General features: G+C 48.1%; 30 non-coding genes across 30 annotated transcripts; all 30 read left to right on the forward strand.

Annotated features, from left to right (window-relative positions):
* Nucleotides 1-348: 348 nt before the first annotated feature.
* On the forward strand, nt 349-467 carry LOC119313776. Its single transcript, XR_005152041.1, has one exon. It is a non-coding gene; the product is annotated as a 5S ribosomal RNA (ribosomal RNA).
* Nucleotides 468-831: 364 nt separating this feature from the next.
* LOC119313733 lies at nt 832-950 on the forward strand. Its single transcript, XR_005151997.1, has one exon. It is a non-coding gene; the product is annotated as a 5S ribosomal RNA (ribosomal RNA).
* A 367-nt stretch (nt 951-1,317) lies between these two features.
* On the forward strand, nt 1,318-1,436 carry LOC119313745. The gene has a single exon (XR_005152009.1). It is a non-coding gene; the product is annotated as a 5S ribosomal RNA (ribosomal RNA).
* A 367-nt stretch (nt 1,437-1,803) lies between these two features.
* On the forward strand, nt 1,804-1,922 carry LOC119313755. The gene has a single exon (XR_005152020.1). It is a non-coding gene; the product is annotated as a 5S ribosomal RNA (ribosomal RNA).
* Nucleotides 1,923-2,565: 643 nt separating this feature from the next.
* Nucleotides 2,566-2,684, forward strand: LOC119313639. The gene has a single exon (XR_005151910.1). It is a non-coding gene; the product is annotated as a 5S ribosomal RNA (ribosomal RNA).
* A 364-nt stretch (nt 2,685-3,048) lies between these two features.
* On the forward strand, nt 3,049-3,167 carry LOC119313756. The gene has a single exon (XR_005152021.1). It is a non-coding gene; the product is annotated as a 5S ribosomal RNA (ribosomal RNA).
* Nucleotides 3,168-3,534: 367 nt separating this feature from the next.
* LOC119313767 lies at nt 3,535-3,653 on the forward strand. The gene has a single exon (XR_005152032.1). It is a non-coding gene; the product is annotated as a 5S ribosomal RNA (ribosomal RNA).
* Nucleotides 3,654-4,020: 367 nt separating this feature from the next.
* Nucleotides 4,021-4,139, forward strand: LOC119313490. Its single transcript, XR_005151769.1, has one exon. It is a non-coding gene; the product is annotated as a 5S ribosomal RNA (ribosomal RNA).
* Nucleotides 4,140-4,505: 366 nt separating this feature from the next.
* Nucleotides 4,506-4,624, forward strand: LOC119313335. The gene has a single exon (XR_005151670.1). It is a non-coding gene; the product is annotated as a 5S ribosomal RNA (ribosomal RNA).
* A 366-nt stretch (nt 4,625-4,990) lies between these two features.
* On the forward strand, nt 4,991-5,109 carry LOC119313496. Its single transcript, XR_005151775.1, has one exon. It is a non-coding gene; the product is annotated as a 5S ribosomal RNA (ribosomal RNA).
* A 366-nt stretch (nt 5,110-5,475) lies between these two features.
* Nucleotides 5,476-5,594, forward strand: LOC119313735. The gene has a single exon (XR_005151999.1). It is a non-coding gene; the product is annotated as a 5S ribosomal RNA (ribosomal RNA).
* A 367-nt stretch (nt 5,595-5,961) lies between these two features.
* LOC119313546 lies at nt 5,962-6,080 on the forward strand. The gene has a single exon (XR_005151821.1). It is a non-coding gene; the product is annotated as a 5S ribosomal RNA (ribosomal RNA).
* A 366-nt stretch (nt 6,081-6,446) lies between these two features.
* On the forward strand, nt 6,447-6,565 carry LOC119313778. The gene has a single exon (XR_005152043.1). It is a non-coding gene; the product is annotated as a 5S ribosomal RNA (ribosomal RNA).
* A 367-nt stretch (nt 6,566-6,932) lies between these two features.
* LOC119313618 lies at nt 6,933-7,051 on the forward strand. Its single transcript, XR_005151889.1, has one exon. It is a non-coding gene; the product is annotated as a 5S ribosomal RNA (ribosomal RNA).
* A 366-nt stretch (nt 7,052-7,417) lies between these two features.
* On the forward strand, nt 7,418-7,536 carry LOC119313515. Its single transcript, XR_005151793.1, has one exon. It is a non-coding gene; the product is annotated as a 5S ribosomal RNA (ribosomal RNA).
* Nucleotides 7,537-7,903: 367 nt separating this feature from the next.
* Nucleotides 7,904-8,022, forward strand: LOC119313264. The gene has a single exon (XR_005151630.1). It is a non-coding gene; the product is annotated as a 5S ribosomal RNA (ribosomal RNA).
* A 366-nt stretch (nt 8,023-8,388) lies between these two features.
* LOC119313538 lies at nt 8,389-8,507 on the forward strand. The gene has a single exon (XR_005151813.1). It is a non-coding gene; the product is annotated as a 5S ribosomal RNA (ribosomal RNA).
* A 367-nt stretch (nt 8,508-8,874) lies between these two features.
* On the forward strand, nt 8,875-8,993 carry LOC119313619. Its single transcript, XR_005151890.1, has one exon. It is a non-coding gene; the product is annotated as a 5S ribosomal RNA (ribosomal RNA).
* A 366-nt stretch (nt 8,994-9,359) lies between these two features.
* LOC119313524 lies at nt 9,360-9,478 on the forward strand. Its single transcript, XR_005151801.1, has one exon. It is a non-coding gene; the product is annotated as a 5S ribosomal RNA (ribosomal RNA).
* Nucleotides 9,479-9,845: 367 nt separating this feature from the next.
* Nucleotides 9,846-9,964, forward strand: LOC119313576. The gene has a single exon (XR_005151849.1). It is a non-coding gene; the product is annotated as a 5S ribosomal RNA (ribosomal RNA).
* Nucleotides 9,965-10,330: 366 nt separating this feature from the next.
* On the forward strand, nt 10,331-10,448 carry LOC119313937. Its single transcript, XR_005152192.1, has one exon. It is a non-coding gene; the product is annotated as a 5S ribosomal RNA (ribosomal RNA).
* Nucleotides 10,449-10,815: 367 nt separating this feature from the next.
* On the forward strand, nt 10,816-10,935 carry LOC119313897. The gene has a single exon (XR_005152153.1). It is a non-coding gene; the product is annotated as a 5S ribosomal RNA (ribosomal RNA).
* Nucleotides 10,936-11,302: 367 nt separating this feature from the next.
* Nucleotides 11,303-11,421, forward strand: LOC119313112. The gene has a single exon (XR_005151503.1). It is a non-coding gene; the product is annotated as a 5S ribosomal RNA (ribosomal RNA).
* A 367-nt stretch (nt 11,422-11,788) lies between these two features.
* On the forward strand, nt 11,789-11,907 carry LOC119313694. The gene has a single exon (XR_005151962.1). It is a non-coding gene; the product is annotated as a 5S ribosomal RNA (ribosomal RNA).
* Nucleotides 11,908-12,274: 367 nt separating this feature from the next.
* Nucleotides 12,275-12,393, forward strand: LOC119313936. The gene has a single exon (XR_005152191.1). It is a non-coding gene; the product is annotated as a 5S ribosomal RNA (ribosomal RNA).
* Nucleotides 12,394-12,759: 366 nt separating this feature from the next.
* Nucleotides 12,760-12,878, forward strand: LOC119313737. The gene has a single exon (XR_005152002.1). It is a non-coding gene; the product is annotated as a 5S ribosomal RNA (ribosomal RNA).
* A 366-nt stretch (nt 12,879-13,244) lies between these two features.
* LOC119313772 lies at nt 13,245-13,364 on the forward strand. The gene has a single exon (XR_005152037.1). It is a non-coding gene; the product is annotated as a 5S ribosomal RNA (ribosomal RNA).
* Nucleotides 13,365-13,731: 367 nt separating this feature from the next.
* On the forward strand, nt 13,732-13,850 carry LOC119313594. Its single transcript, XR_005151867.1, has one exon. It is a non-coding gene; the product is annotated as a 5S ribosomal RNA (ribosomal RNA).
* A 366-nt stretch (nt 13,851-14,216) lies between these two features.
* On the forward strand, nt 14,217-14,335 carry LOC119313663. Its single transcript, XR_005151934.1, has one exon. It is a non-coding gene; the product is annotated as a 5S ribosomal RNA (ribosomal RNA).
* Nucleotides 14,336-14,940: 605 nt separating this feature from the next.
* Nucleotides 14,941-15,059, forward strand: LOC119313634. The gene has a single exon (XR_005151904.1). It is a non-coding gene; the product is annotated as a 5S ribosomal RNA (ribosomal RNA).
* The last annotated feature ends 352 nt before the right edge of the window (nt 15,060-15,411 follow it).

The following is a 15,411-nucleotide window of genomic DNA, read 5'->3' on the forward strand; positions in this document are numbered from 1 at the left end:
GAGAATGTAGAGTCGCCTTTGGTGCGGACCTGGGAGTGGCAAGCCGTTATATTATTTTTGACGTTTGCGATATGTTTAAGCTCGATGCTCATTGCTCGCGCGTCTTGGGGCGGCTTTGTGGCGCGAAGAGCGCGTTCTTAAATGGGTGGAGGAAACTCGTGTTGTTGCGGTATGGAGGGAGGGGTGGAAACTGTGGAAAATTCGTCTCCGTGATTGAGCGGGAGAGTAAGTAGTATAGGACATTATCCATTGTTAGGGAACGGTTGTAATGGTAGTGAGAATGTAGAATCGTCTTTGGAGTGGACCTGGGAGTGGCAAGCATAAGGGACGAAGACGGGGAAACATGTCGGATGCGATCATACCAGCACTAAAGCACCGGGTCCCATCAGAACTCCGAAGTTAAGCATGCTTGGGCGAGAGTAGTACTAGGATGGGTTCCCTCCTGGGAAGTCCTCGTGTTGCATTCCCTTTTTAATTATTTTTTGCGCCTTGTGACAAACATATCGCACGTGCGCGATATATATTAATCCCGTTATATTATTTTTGACGTTTGCGATATGTTTAAGCTCGATGCTCATTGCTCGTGCGTCTTGGGGCGGCTTTGTGGCGCGAAGAGCACGTTCTGAAAGGGAAAAAAACTCGTGCTGCTGCGGTATGGAGGGAGGGGTGGAAACCGTGGAAAACTCGTCTCCGTGATTGAGCGGGAGAGTAAGTAGTATAGGACATTATCCATTGTTAGGGAACGGTTGTAATGGTAGTGAGAATGTAGAATCGTCTTTGGAGCGGACCTGGGAGTGGCAAGCATAAGGCACGAAGACGGGGAAACATGTCGGATGCGATCATACCAGCACTAAAGCACCGGATCCCATCAGAACTCCGAAGTAAAGCGTGCTTGGGCGAGAGTAGTACTAGGATGGGTGACCTCCTGGGAAGTCCTCGTGTTGCATTCCCTTTTTAATTATTTTTTGCGCCTTGTGACAAACATATCGCACGTGCGCGATATATATTAATCCTGTTATATTATTTTTGACATTTGCGATATGTTTAAGCTCGATGCTCATTGCTCGCGCGTCTTGGGGCGGCTTTGTGGTGCGAAGAGCACGTTCTGAAAGGGATGGAAAAAACTCGTGCTGCTGCGGTATGGAGGGAGGGGTGGAAACCGTGGAAAACTCGTCTCCTTGATTGAGCGGGAGAGTAAGTAGTATAGGACATTATCCATTGTTAGGGAACGGTTGTAATGGTAGTGAGAATGTAGAATCGTCTTTGGAGCGGACCTGGGAGTCGCAAGCATAAGGGACGAAGACGGGGAAACATGTTGGATGCGATCATACCAGCACTAAAGCACCGGATCCCATCAGAACTCCGAAGTAAAGCGTGCTTGGGCGAGAGTAGTACTAGGATGGGTGACCTCCTGGGAAGTCCTCGTGTTGCATTCCCTTTTTAATTATTTTTTGCGCCTTGTGACAAACATATCGCACGTGCGCGATATATATTAATCCCGTTATATTATTTTTGACGTTTGTGATATGTTTAAGCTCGATGCTCATTGCTCGCGCGTCTTGGGGCGGCTTTGTGTCGCGAAGAGCGCGTTCTGAAAGGGGTGGAAAAAACTCGTGTTGCTGCGGTATGGAGGGAGGGGTGGAAACCGTGGAAAACTCGTCTCCGTGATTGAGCGGGAGAGTAAGTAGTATAGGACATTATCCATTGTTAGGGAACGGTTGTAATGGTAGTGAGAATGTAGAATCGTCTTTGGAGCGGACCTGGGAGTGGAAAGCATAAGGGACGAAGACGGGGAAACATGTCGGATGCGATCATACCAACACTGAAGCACCGGATCCCATCAGAACTTTGAAGTTAAGCGTGCTTGGGCGAGAGTAGTACTAGGATGGGTGACCTCCTGGGAAGTCCTCGTGTTGCATTCCCTTTTTAATTATTTTTTGCGCCTTGTGACAAACATATCGCACGTGCGCGATATATATTAATCCCGTTATATTATTTTTGAAGTTTGCGATATGTTTAACCTTGATGCTCATTGCTCGCGCGTCTTGGGGCGGCTTTGTGGCGCGAAGAGCGCGTTTTGAAAGGGGTGGAAAAAACTCGTGTTGCTGCGGTATGGAGGGAGGGGTGGAAACCGTGCAAAACTCGTCTCCGTGATTGAGTGGGAGAGTAAGTAGTATAGGACATTATCCATTGTTAGGGAACGGTTGTAATGGTAGTGAGAATGTAGAGTCGCCTTTGGTGCGGACCTGGGAGTGGCAAGCCGTTATATTATTTTTGACGTTTGCGATATGTTTAAGCTCGATGCTCATTGCTCGCGCGTCTTGGGGCGGCTTTGTGGCGCGAAGAGCGCGTTCTTAAATGGGTGGAGGAAACTCGTGTTGTTGCGGTATGGAGGGAGGGGTGGAAACTGTGGAAAATTCGTCTCCGTGATTGAGCGGGAGAGTAAGTAGTATAGGACATTATCCATTGTTAGGGAACGGTTGTAATGGTAGTGAGAATGTAGAATCGTCTTTGGAGTGGACCTGGGAGTGGCAAGCATAAGGGACGAAGACGGGGAAACATGTCGGATGCGATCATACCAGCACTAAAGCACCGGGTCCCATCAGAACTCCGAAGTTAAGCGTGCTTGGGCGAGAGTAGTACTAGGATGGGTTCCCTCCTGGGAAGTCCTCGTGTTGCATTCCCTTTTTAATTATTTTTTGTGCCTTGTGACAAACATATCGCACGTGCGCGATATATATTAATCCCGTTATATTATTTTTGACGTTTGCGATATGTTTAAGCTCGATGCTCATTGCTCATGCGTCTTGGGGCGGCTTTGTGGCGCGAAGAGCACGTTCTGAAAGGGAAAAAAACTCATGCTGCTGCGGTATGGAGGGAGGGGTGGAAACCGTGGAAAACTCGTCTCCGTGATTGAGCGGGAGAGTAAGTAGTATAGGACATTATCCATTGTTAGGGAACGGTTGTAATGGTAGTGAGAATGTAGAATCGTCTTTGGAGCGGACCTGGGAGTGGCAAGCATAAGGCACGAAGACGGGGAAACATGTCGGATGCGATCATACCAGCACTAAAGCACCGGATCCCATCAGAACTCCGAAGTAAAGCGTGCTTGGGCGAGAGTAGTACTAGGATGGGTGACCTCCTGGGAAGTCCTCGTGTTGCATTCCCTTTTTAATTATTTTTTGCGCCTTGTGACAAACATATCGCACGTGCGCGATATATATTAATCCTGTTATATTATTTTTGACGTTTGCGATATGTTTAAGCTCGATGCTCATTGCTCGCGCGTCTTGGGGCGGCTTTGTGGTGCGAAGAGCACGTTCTGAAAGGGATGGAAAAAACTCGTGCTGCTGCGGTATGGAGGGAGGGGTGGAAACCGTGGAAAACTCGTCTCCGTGATTGAGCGGGAGAGTAAGTAGTATAGGACATTATCCATTGTTAGGGAACAGTTGTAATGGTAGTGAGAATGTAGAATCGTCTTTGGAGCAGACCTGGGAGTCGCAAGCATAAGGGACGAAGACGGGGAAACATGTTGGATGCGATCATACCAGCACTAAAGCACCGGATCCCATCAGAACTCCGAAGTAAAGCGTGCTTGGGCGAGAGTAGTACTAGGATGGGTGACCTCCTGGGAAGTCCTCGTGTTGCATTCCCTTTTTAATTATTTTTTGCGCCTTGTGACAAACATATCGCACGTGCGCGATATATATTAATCCCGTTATATTATTTTTGACGTTTGTGATATGTTTAAGCTCGATGCTCATTGCTCGCGCGTCTTGGGGCGGCTTTGTGTCGCGAAGAGCGCGTTCTGAAAGGGGTGGAAAAAACTCGTGTTGCTGCGGTATGGAGGGAGGGGTGGAAACCGTGGAAAACTCGTCTCCGTGATTGAGCGGGAGAGTAAGTAGTATAGGACATTATCCATTGTTAGGGAACGGTTGTAATGGTAGTGAGAATGTAGAATCGTCTTTGGAGCGGACCTGGGAGTGGCAAGCATAAGGGACGAAGACGGGGAAACATGTCGGATGCGATCATACCAGCACTAAAGCACCGGATCCCATCAGAACTCCGAAGTTAAGCTTGCTTGGGCGAGAGTAGTACTAGGATGGGTGACCTCCTGGGAAGTCCTCGTGTTGCATTCCTTTTATAATTATTTTTTGCGCCTTGTGACAAACATATCGCACGTGCGCGATATATATTAATCCCGTTATATTATTTTTGACGTTTGTGATATGTTTAAGCTCGATGCTCATTGCTCGCGTGTCTTGGGGCGGCTTTGTGGTGCGAAGAGCACGTTCTGAAAGGGATGGAAAAAACTCGTGCTGCTGCGGTATGGAGGGAGGGGTGGAAACCGTGGAAAACTCGTCTCCGTGATTGAGCGGGAGAGTAAGTAGTATAGGACATTATCCATTGTTAGGGAACGGTTGTAATGGTAGTGAGAATGTAGAATCGTCTTGGAGCGGACCTGGGAGTGGCAACCATAAGGGACGAAGACGGGGAAACATGTTGGATGCGATCATACCAGCACTAAAGCACCGGATCCCATCAGAACTCCGAAGTTAAGCATGCTTGGGCGAGAGTAGTACTAGGATGGGTGACCTCCTGGGAAGTCCTCGTGTTGCATTCCCTTTTTAATTATTTTTTGCGCCTTGTGACAAACATATCGCACGTGCGCGATATATATTAATCCCGTTATATTATTTTGGACGTTTGCGATATGTTTAAGCTCGATGCTCATTGCTCGCGCGTCTTGGGGCGGCTTTGTGGCGCGAAGAGCACGTTCTGAAAGGGATGGAAAAAACTCGTGCTGCTGCGGTATGGAGGGAGGGGTGGAAACCGTGGAAAACTCGTCTCCGTGATTGAGCTGGAGAGTAAGTATTATAGGACATTATCCATTGTTAGGGAACGGTTGTAATGGTAGTGAGAATGTAGAATCGTCTTGGAGCGGACCTGGGAGTGGCAACCATAAGGGACGAAGACGGGGAAACATGTCGGATGCGATCATACCAGCACTAAAGCACCGGATCCCATCAGAACTCCGAAGTTAAGCTTGCTTGGGCGAGAGTAGTACTAGGATGGGTGACCTCCTGGGAAGTCCTCGTGTTGCATTCCTTTTATAATTATTTTTTGCGCCTTCTGACAAACATATCGCACGTGCGCGATATATATTAATCCCGTTATATTATTTTTGACGTTTGTGATATGTTTAAGCTCGATGCTCATTGCTCGCGTGTCTTGGGGCGGCTTTGTGGTGCGAAGAGCACGTTCTGAAAGGGATGGAAAAAACTCGTGCTGCTGCGGTATGGAGGGAGGGGTGGAAACCGTGGAAAACTCGTCTCCGTGATTGAGCGGGAGAGTAAGTAGTATAGGACATTATCCATTGTTAGGGAACGGTTGTAATGGTAGTGAGAATGTAGAATCGTCTTGGAGCGGACCTGGGAGTGGCAACCATAAGGGACGAAGACGGGGAAACATGTTGGATGCGATCATACCAGCACTAAAGCACCGGATCCCATCAGAACTCCGAAGTTAAGCATGCTTGGGGGAGAGTAGTACTAGGATGGGTGACCTCCTGGGAAGTCCTCGTGTTGCATTCCCTTTTTAATTATTTTTTGCGCCTTGTGACAAACATATCGCACGTGCGCGATATATATTAATCCCGTTATATTATTTTGGACGTTTGCGATATATTTAAGCTCGATGCTCATTGCTCGCGCGTCTTGGGGCGGCTTTGTGGCGCGAAGAGCACGTTCTGAAAGGGATGGAAAAAACTCGTGCTGCTGCGGTATGGAGGGAGGGGTGCAAACCGTGGAAAACTCGTCTCCGTGATTGAGCGGGAGAGTAAGTAGTATAGGACATTTTCCATTGTTAGGGAACGGTTGTAATGGTAGTGAGAATGTAGAATCGTCTTTGGAGCGGACCTGGGAGTCGCAAGCATAAGGGACGAAGACGGGGAAACATGTTGGATGCGATCATACCAGCACTAAAGCATTGGATCCCATCAGAACTCCGAAGTTAAGCGTGCTTGGGCGAGAGTAGTACTAGGATGGGTGACCTCCTGGGAAGTCCTCGTGTTGCATTCCTTTTTCATTATTTTTTGCGCCTTGTGACAAACATATCGCACGTGCGCGATATATATTAATCCCGTTATATTATTTTTGACGTTTGCGATATGTTTAAGCTCGATGCTCATTGCTCGCGCGTCTTGGGGCGGCTTTGTGGTGCGAAGAGCACGTTCTGAAAGGGATGGAAAAAACTCATGCTGCTGCGGTATGGAGGGAGGGGTGGAAACCGTGGAAAACTCGTCTCCGTGATTGAGCGGGAGAGTAAGTAGTATAGGACATTATCCATTGTTAGGGAACGGTTGTAATGGTAGTGAGAATGTAGAATCGTCTTTGGAGCGGACCTGGGAGTTGCAAGCATAAGGGACGAAGACGGGGAAACATGTTGGATGCGATCATACCAGCACTAAAGCACCGGATCCCATCAGAACTCCGAAGTAAAGCGTGCTTGGGCGAGAGTAGTACTAGGATGGGTGACCTCCTGGGAAGTCCTCGTGTTGCATTCCCTTTTTAATTATTTTTTGCGCCTTGTGACAAACATATCGCACGTGCGCGATATATATTAATCCCGTTATATTATTTTTGACGTTTGCGATATGTTTAAGCTCGATGCTCATTGCTCGCGCGTCTTGGGGCGGCTTTGTGTCGCAAAGAGCGCGTTCTGAAAGGGGTGGAAAAAACTCGTGTTGCTGCGGTATGGAGGGAGGGGTGGAAACCGTGGAAAACTCGTCTCCGTGATTGAGCGGGAGAGTAAGTAGTATAGGACATTATCCATTGTTAGGGAACGGTTGTAATGGTAGTGAGAATGTAGAATCGTCTTTGGAGCGGACCTGGGAGTGGCAAGCATAAGGGACGAAGACGGGGAAACATGTCGGATGCGATCATACCAGCACTAAAGCACCAGATCCCATCAGAACTCCGAAGTTAAGCTTGCTTGGGCGAGAGTAGTACTAGGATGGGTGACCTCCTGGGAAGTCCTCGTGTTGCATTCCTTTTATAATTATTTTTTGCGCCTTGTGACAAACATATCGCACGTGCGCGATATATATTAATCCCGTTATATTATTTTTGACGTTTGTGATATGTTTAAGCTCGATGCTCATTGCTCGCGTGTCTTGGGGCGGCTTTGTGGTGCGAAGAGCACGTTCTGAAAGGGATGGAAAAAACTCGTGCTACTGCGGTATGGAGGGAGGGGTGGAAACCGTGGAAAACTCGTCTCCGTGATTGAGCGGGAGAGTAAGTAGTATAGGACATTATCCATTATTAGGGAACGGTTGTAATGGTAGTGAGAATGTAGAATCGTCTTGGAGCGGACCTGGGAGTGGCAACCATAAGGGACGAAGACGGGGAAACATGTTGGATGCGATCATACCAGCACTAAAGCACCGGATCCCATCAGAACTCCGAAGCTAAGCATGCTTGGGCGAGAGTAGTACTAGGATGGGTGACCTCCTGGGAAGTCCTCGTGTTGCATTCCCTTTTTAATTATTTTTTGCGCCTTGTGACAAACATATCGCACGTGCGCGATATATATTAATCCCGTTATATTTTTTTGGACGTTTGCGATATGTTTAAGCTCGATGGTCATTGCTCGCGCGTCTTGGGGCGGCTTTGTGGCGCGAAGAGCACGTTCTGAAAGGGATGGAAAAAACTCGTGCTGCTGCGGTATGGAGGGAGGGGTGCAAACCGTGGAAAACTCGTCTCCGTGATTGAGCGGGAGAGTAAGTAGTATAGGACATTATCCATTGTTAGGGAACGGTTGTAATGGTAGTGAGAATGTAGAATCGTCTTTGGAGCGGACCTGGGAGTCGCAAGCATAAGGGACGAAGACGGGGAAACATGTTGGATGCGATCATACCAGCACTAAAGCACCGGATCCCATCAGAACTCCGAAGTTAAGCGTGCTTGGGCAAGAGTAGTACTAGGATGGGTGACCTCCTGGGAAGTCCTCGTGTTGCATTCCTTTTTCATTATTTTTTGCGCCTTGTGACAAACATATCGCACGTGCGCGATATATATTAATCCCGTTATATTATTTTTGACGTTTGCGATATGTTTAAGCTCGATGCTCATTGCTCGCGCGTCTTGGGGCGGCTTTGTGGTGTGAAGAGCACGTTCTGAAAGGGATGGAAAAAACTCGTGCTGCTGCGGTATGGAGGGAGGGGTGGAAACCGTGGAAAACTCCTCTCCGTGATTGAGCGGGAGAGTAAGTAGTATAGGACATTATCCATTGTTAGGGAACGGTTGTAATGGTAGTGAGAATGTAGAATCGTCTTTGGAGCGGACCTGGGAGTTGCAAGCATAAGGGACGAAGACGGGGAAACATGTTGGATGCGATCATACTAGCACTAAAGCACCGGATCCCATCAGAACTCCGAAGTAAAGCGTGCTTGGGCGAGAGTAGTACTAGGATGGGTGACCTCCTGGGAAGTCCTCGTGTTGCATTCCCTTTTTAATTATTTTTTGCGCCTTGTGACAAACATATCGCACGTGCGCGATATATATTAATCCCGTTATATTATTTTTGACGTTTGCGATATGTTTAAGCTCGATGCTCATTGCTCGCGCGTCTTGGGGCGGCTTTGTGTCGCGAAGAGCGCGTTCTGAAAGGGGTGGAAAAAACTCGTGTTGCTGCGGTATGGAGGGAGGGGTGGAAACCGTGGAAAACTCGTCTCCGTGATTGAGCGGGAGAGTAAGTAGTATAGGACATTATCCATTGTTAGGGAACGGTTGTAATGGTAGTGAGAATGTAGAATCGTCTTTGGAGCGGACCTGGGAGTGGCAAGCATAAGGGACGAAGACGGGGAAACATGTCGGATGCGATCATACCAGCACTAAAGCACCAGATCCCATCAGAACTCCGAAGTTAAGCTTGCTTGGGCGAGAGTAGTACTAGGATGGGTGACCTCCTGGGAAGTCCTCGTGTTGCATTCCTTTTATAATTATTTTTTGCGCCTTGTGACAAACATATCGCACGTGCGCGATATATATTAATCCCGTTATATTATTTTTGACGTTTGTGATATGTTTAAGCTCGATGCTCATTGCTCGCGTGTCTTGGGGCGGCTTTGTGGTGCGAAGAGCACGTTCTGAAAGGGATGGAAAAAACTCGTGCTGCTGCGGTATGGAGGGAGGGGTGGAAACCGTGGAAAACTCGTCTCCGTGATTGAGCGGGAGAGTAAGTAGTATAGGACATTATCCATTGTTAGGGAACGGTTGTAATGGTAGTGAGAATGTAGAATCGTCTTGGAGCGGACCTGGGAGTGGCAACCATAAGGGACGAAGACGGGGAAACATGTTGGATGCGATCATACCAGCACTAAAGCACCGGATCCCATCAGAACTCCGAAGCTAAGCATGCTTGGGCGAGAGTAGTACTAGGATGGGTGACCTCCTGGGAAGTCCTCGTGTTGCATTCCCTTTTTAATTATTTTTTGCGCCTTGTGACAAACATATCGCACGTGCGCGATATATATTAATCCCGTTATATTTTTTTGGACGTTTGCGATATGTTTAAGCTCGATGGTCATTGCTCGCGCGTCTTGGGGCGGCTTTGTGGCGCGAAGAGCACGTTCTGAAAGGGATGGAAAAAACTCGTGCTGCTGCGGTATGGAGGGAGGGGTGCAAACCGTGGAAAACTCGTCTCCGTGATTGAGCGGGAGAGTAAGTAGTATAGGACATTATCCATTGTTAGGGAACGGTTGTAATGGTAGTGAGAATGTAGAATCGTCTTTGGAGCGGACCTGGGAGTCGCAAGCATAAGGGACGAAGACGGGGAAACATGTTGGATGCGATCATACCAGCACTAAAGCACCGGATCCCATCAGAACTCCGAAGTTAAGCGTGCTTGGGCGAGAGTAGTACTAGGATGGGTGACCTCCTGGGAAGTCCTCGTGTTGCATTCCTTTTTCATTATTTTTTGCGCCTTGTGACAAACATATCGCACGTGCGCGATATATATTAATCCCGTTATATTATTTTTGACGTTTGCGATATGTTTAAGCTCGATGCTCATTGCTCGCGCGTCTTGGGGCGGCTTTGTGGTGCGAAGAGCACGTTCTGAAAGGGATGGAAAAAACTCGTGCTGCTGCGGTATGGAGGGAGGGGTGGAAACCGTGGAAAACTCGTCTCCGTGATTGAGCGGGAGAGTAAGTAGTATAGGACATTATCCATTGTTAGGGAACGGTTGTAATGGTAGTGAGAATGTAGAATCGTCTTTGGAGCGGACCTGGGAGTGGCAAGCATAAGGCACGAAGACGGGGAAACATGTCGGATGCGATCATACCAGTAGTAAAGCACCTGATCCCATCAGACTCCGAAGTTAAGCGTGCTTGGGCGAGAGTAGTACTAGGATGGGTGACCTCCTGGGAAGTCCTCGTGTTGCATTCCCTTTTTAATTATTTTTTGCGCCTTGTGACAAACATATCGCACGTGCGCGATATATATTAATCCCGTTATATTATTTTTGACGTTTGCGATATGTTTAAGCTCGATGCTCATTGCTCGCGTGTCTTGGGGCGGCTTTGTGGTGCGAAGAGCACGTTCTGAAAGGGATGGAAAAAACTCATGCTGCTGCGGTATGGAGGGAGGGGTGGAAACCGTGGAAAACTCGTCTCTGTGATTGAGCGGGAGAGTAAGTAGTATAGGACATTATCCATTGTTAGGGAACGGTTGTAATGGTAGTGAGAATGTAGAATCGTCTTTGGAGCGGACCTGGGAGTCGCAAGCATAAGGGACGAAGACGTGGAAACATGTTGGATGCGATCATACCATCACTAAAGCACCGGATCCCATCAGAACTCCGAAGTTAAAGCGTGCTTGGGCGAGAGTAGTACTAGGATGGGTTCCCTCCTGGGAAGTCCTCGTGTTGCATTCCCTTTTTAATTATTTTTTGCGCCTTGTGACAAACATATCGCACGTGCGCGATATATATTAATCCCGTTATATTATTTTTGACGTTTGCGATATGTTTAAGCTCGATGCTCATTGCTCGCGCGTCTTGGGGCGGCTTTGTGGCGCGAAGAGCACGTTCTGAAAGGGATGGAAAAAACTCGTGCTGCTGCGGTATGGAGGGAGGGGTGCAAACCGTGGAAAACTCGTCTCCGTGATTGAGCGGGAGAGTAAGTAGTATAGGACATTATCCATTGTTAGGGAACGGTTGTAATGGTAGTGAGAATGTAGAATCGTCTTTGGAGCGGACCTGGGAGTCGCAAGCATAAGGGACGAAGACGGGGAAACTTGTTGGATGCGATCATACCAGCACTAAAGCACCGGATCCCATCAGAACTCCGAAGTTAAGCGTGCTTGGGCGAGGGTAGTACTAGGATGGGTGACCTCCTGGGAAGTCCTCGTGTTGCATTCCCTTTTTAATTATTTTTAGCGCCTTGTGTCAAACATATCGCACGTGCGCGATATATATTAATCACGTTATATTATTTTTGACGTTTGCGATATGTTTAAGCTCGATGCTCATTGCTCGCGCGTCTTGGGGCGGCTTTGTGGTGCGAAGAGCACGTTCTGAAAGGGATGGAAAAAACTCATGCTGCTACGGTATGGAGGGAGGGGTGGAAACCATGGAAAACTCGTCTCCGTGATTGAGCGGGAGAGTAAGTAGTATAGGACATTATCCATTGTTAGGGAACGGTTGTAATGGTAGTGAGAATGTAGAATCGTCTTTGGAGCGGACCTGGGAGTGGCAAGCATAAGGCACGAAGACGGGGAAACATGTCGGATGCGATCATACCAGCAATAAAGCACCGGATCCCATCAGAACTCCGAAGTTTAGCGTGCTTGGGCGAGAGTAGTACTAGGATGGGTGACCTCCTGGGAAGTCCTCGTGTTGCATTCCCTTTTTAATTATTTTTTGCGCCTTGTGACAAACATATCGCACGTGCGCGATATATATTAATCCCGTTATATTATTTTTGACGTTTGCGATATGTTTAAGCTCGATGCTCATTGCTCACGCGTCTTGGGGCGGCTTTGTGGCGCGAAGAGCACGTTCTGAAAGGGGTGGAAAAAACTCGTGTTGCTGCGGTATGGAGGGAGGGGTGGAAACCGTGGAAAACTCGTCTCCGTGATTGAGCGGGAGAGTAAGTAGTATAGGACATTATCCATTGTTAGGGAACGGTTGTAATGGTAGTGAGAATGTAGAATCGTCTTTGGAGCGGACCTGGGAGTGGCAAGCATAAGGGACGAAGACGGGGAAACATGTCGGATGCGATCATACCAGCACTAAAGCACCGGATCCCATCAGAACTCTGAAGTTAAGCGTGCTTTCGCGAGAGTAGTACTAGGATGGGTTCCCTCCTGGGAAGTCCTCGTGTTGCATTCCCTTTTTAATTATTTTTTGCGCCTTGTGACAAACATATCGCACGTGTGCGATATATATTAATCCCGTTATATTATTTTTGACGTTCGTGATATGTTTAAGCTCGATGCTCATTGCTCGCGCGTCTTGGGGCGGCTTTGTGGCGCGAAAAGCACGTTCTGAAAGGGATGGAAAAAACTCGTGCTGCTGCGGTATGGAGGGAGGGGTGGAAACCGTGGAAAACTCGTTTCCGTGATTGAGCGGGAGAGTAAGTAGTATAGGACATTATCCATTGTTAGGGAACGGTTGTAATGGTACTGAGAATGTAGAATCGTCTTGGAGCGGACCTGGGAGTGGCAAACATAAGGGACGAAGACGGGGAAACATGTTGGATGCGATCATACCAGCACTAAAGCATCGGATCCCATTAGAACTCCGAAGTTAAGCGTGCTTGGGAGAGAGTAGTACTAGGATGGGTGACCTCCTGGGAAGTCCTCGTGTTGCATTCCCTTTTTAATTATTTTTTGCGCCTTGTGACAAACATATCGCACGTGCGCGATATATATTAATCCCGTTATATTATTTTTGACGTTTGCGATATGTTTAAGCTCGATGCTCATTGCTCGCGCGTCTTGGGGCGGCTTTGTGGCGCGAAGAGCACGTTCTGAAAGGGATGGAAAAAACTTGTGCTGCTGCGGTATGGAGGGAGGGGTGGAAACCGTGGAAAACTCGTCTCCGTGATTGAGCGGGGAGTAAGTAGTATAGGACATTATCCATTGTTAGGGAACGGTTGTAATGGTAGTGAGAATGTAGAATCGTCTTTGGAGCAGACCTGGGAGTGGCAAGCATAAGGGACGAAGACGGGGAAACATGTTGGATGCGATCATACCAGCACTAAAGCACCGGATCCCATCAGAACTCCGAAGTTAAAGCGTGCTTGGGCGAGAGTAGTACTAGGATGGGTTCCCTCCTGGGAAGTCCTCGTGTTGCATTCCCTTTTTAATTATTTTTTGCGCCTTGTGACAAACATATCGCACGTGCGCGATATATATTAATCCCGTTATATTATTTTTGACGTTTGCGATATGTTTAAGCTCGATGCTCATTGCTCGCGCGTCTTGGGGCGGCTTTGTGGCGCGAAGAGCGCGTTCTGAAAGGGGTGAAAAAAACTCGTGCTGCTGCGGTATCGAGGGAGGGGTGGAAATCGTGGAAAACTCGTCTCCATGATTGAGCGGGAGAGTAAGTAGTATAGGACATTATCCATTGTTAGGGAACGGTTGTAATGGTAGTGAGAATGTAGAATCGTCTTTGGAGCGGACCTGGGAGTGGCAAGCATAAGGCACGAAGACGGGGAAACATGTCGAATGCGATCATACCAGCACTAAAGCACCGGATCCCATCAGAACTCCGAAGTTAAGCGTGCTTGGGCGAGAGTAGTACTAGGATGGGTGACCTCCTGGGAAGTCCTCGTGTTGCATTCCTTTTTAATTATTTTTTGCGCCTTGTGACAAACATATCGGACGTGCGCGATATATATTAATCCCGTTATATTATTTTTGACGTTTGCGATATGTTTAAGCTTGATGCTCATTGCTCGCGCTTCTTGGGGCGGCTTTGTGGCGCGAAGAGCGCATTCTGAAAGGGGTGGAAAAAACTCGTGCTGCTGCGGTATGGAGGGAGGGGTGGAAACCGTGGAAAACTCGTCTCCGTGATTGAGCGGGAGAGTAAGTAGTATAGGACATTATCCATTGTTAGGGAACGGTTGTAATGGTAGTGAGAATGTAGAATCATCTTTGGAGCGGACCTGGGAGTGGCAAGCATAAGGGACGAAGACGGGGAAACATGTCGGGTGCGATCATCCCAGCACTAAAGCACCGGATCCCATCAGAACTCCGAAGTTAAGCGTGCTTGGGCGAGAGTAGTACTAGGATGGGTGACCTCCTCGGAAGTCCTCGTGTTGCATTCCCTTTTTAATTATTTTTTGCGCCTTGTGACAAACATATCGCATGTGCGCGATATATATTAATCCCGTTATATTATTTTTGACGTTTGCGATATGTTTAAGCTCGATGCTCATTGCTCGCGTGTCTTGGGGCGGCTTTGTGGCGCGAAGAGCGCGTTCTGAAAGGGGTGAAAAAAACTCGTGCTGCTGCGGTATCGAGGGAGGGGTGGAAATCGTGGAAAACTCGTCTCCGTGATTGAGCGGGAGAGTAAGTAGTATAGGACATTATCCATTGTTAGGGAACAGTTGTAATGGTAGTGAGAATATAGAATCGTCTTTGGTGCGGACCTGGGAGTTGCAAGCCGTTATATTTTTTTTGACGTTTGCGATATGTTTAAGCTCGATGCTCATTGCTCGCGCGTCTTGGGGCGGCTTTGTGGCGCGAAGAGCGCATTCTGAAAGGGGTGGAAACCCTTAAAAATTCGTCTCCGTGATTGAGCGGGAGAGTAAGTAGTATAGGACTATATCCATTGTTAGGGAACGATTATAATGGTAGTGAGAATGTAGAATCGTCTTTGGAGCGGACCTGGGAGTGGCAAGCATAAGGGACGAAGACGGGGAAACATGTCAGATGCGATCATACCAGCACTAAAGCACCGGATCCCATCAGAACTCCGAAGTTAAGCGTGCTTGGGCGAGAGTAGTACTAGGATGGGTTCCCTCCTGGGAAGTCCTCGTGTTGCATTCCCTTTTTAATTATTTTTTGCGCCTTGTGACAAACATATCGCACGTGCGCGATATATATTAATCCTGTTATACTATTTTTGACGTTTGCGATATGTTTAAGCTCGATGCTCATTGCTCGCGCGTCTTGGGGCGGCTTTGTGGCGCGAAGAGCGCGTTCTGAAAGTGGTGGAAAAAACTCGTGTTGCTGCGGTATGGCGGGAGGGGTGGAAACCGTGGAAAACTCGTCTCCGTGATTGAGCGGTAGAGTAAGTAGTATAGGACATTATCCATTGTTAGGGAATGGTTGTAATGGTAGTGAGAATGTAGAATCGTCTTTGGAGCGGACCTGGGAGTGGCAATCCATTATATTATTT

The sequence above is a fragment of the Triticum dicoccoides genome, chromosome 5B (assembly GCF_002162155.2).
Source record: "Triticum dicoccoides isolate Atlit2015 ecotype Zavitan chromosome 5B, WEW_v2.0, whole genome shotgun sequence".
NCBI lineage: Eukaryota > Viridiplantae > Streptophyta > Magnoliopsida > Poales > Poaceae > Triticum > Triticum dicoccoides.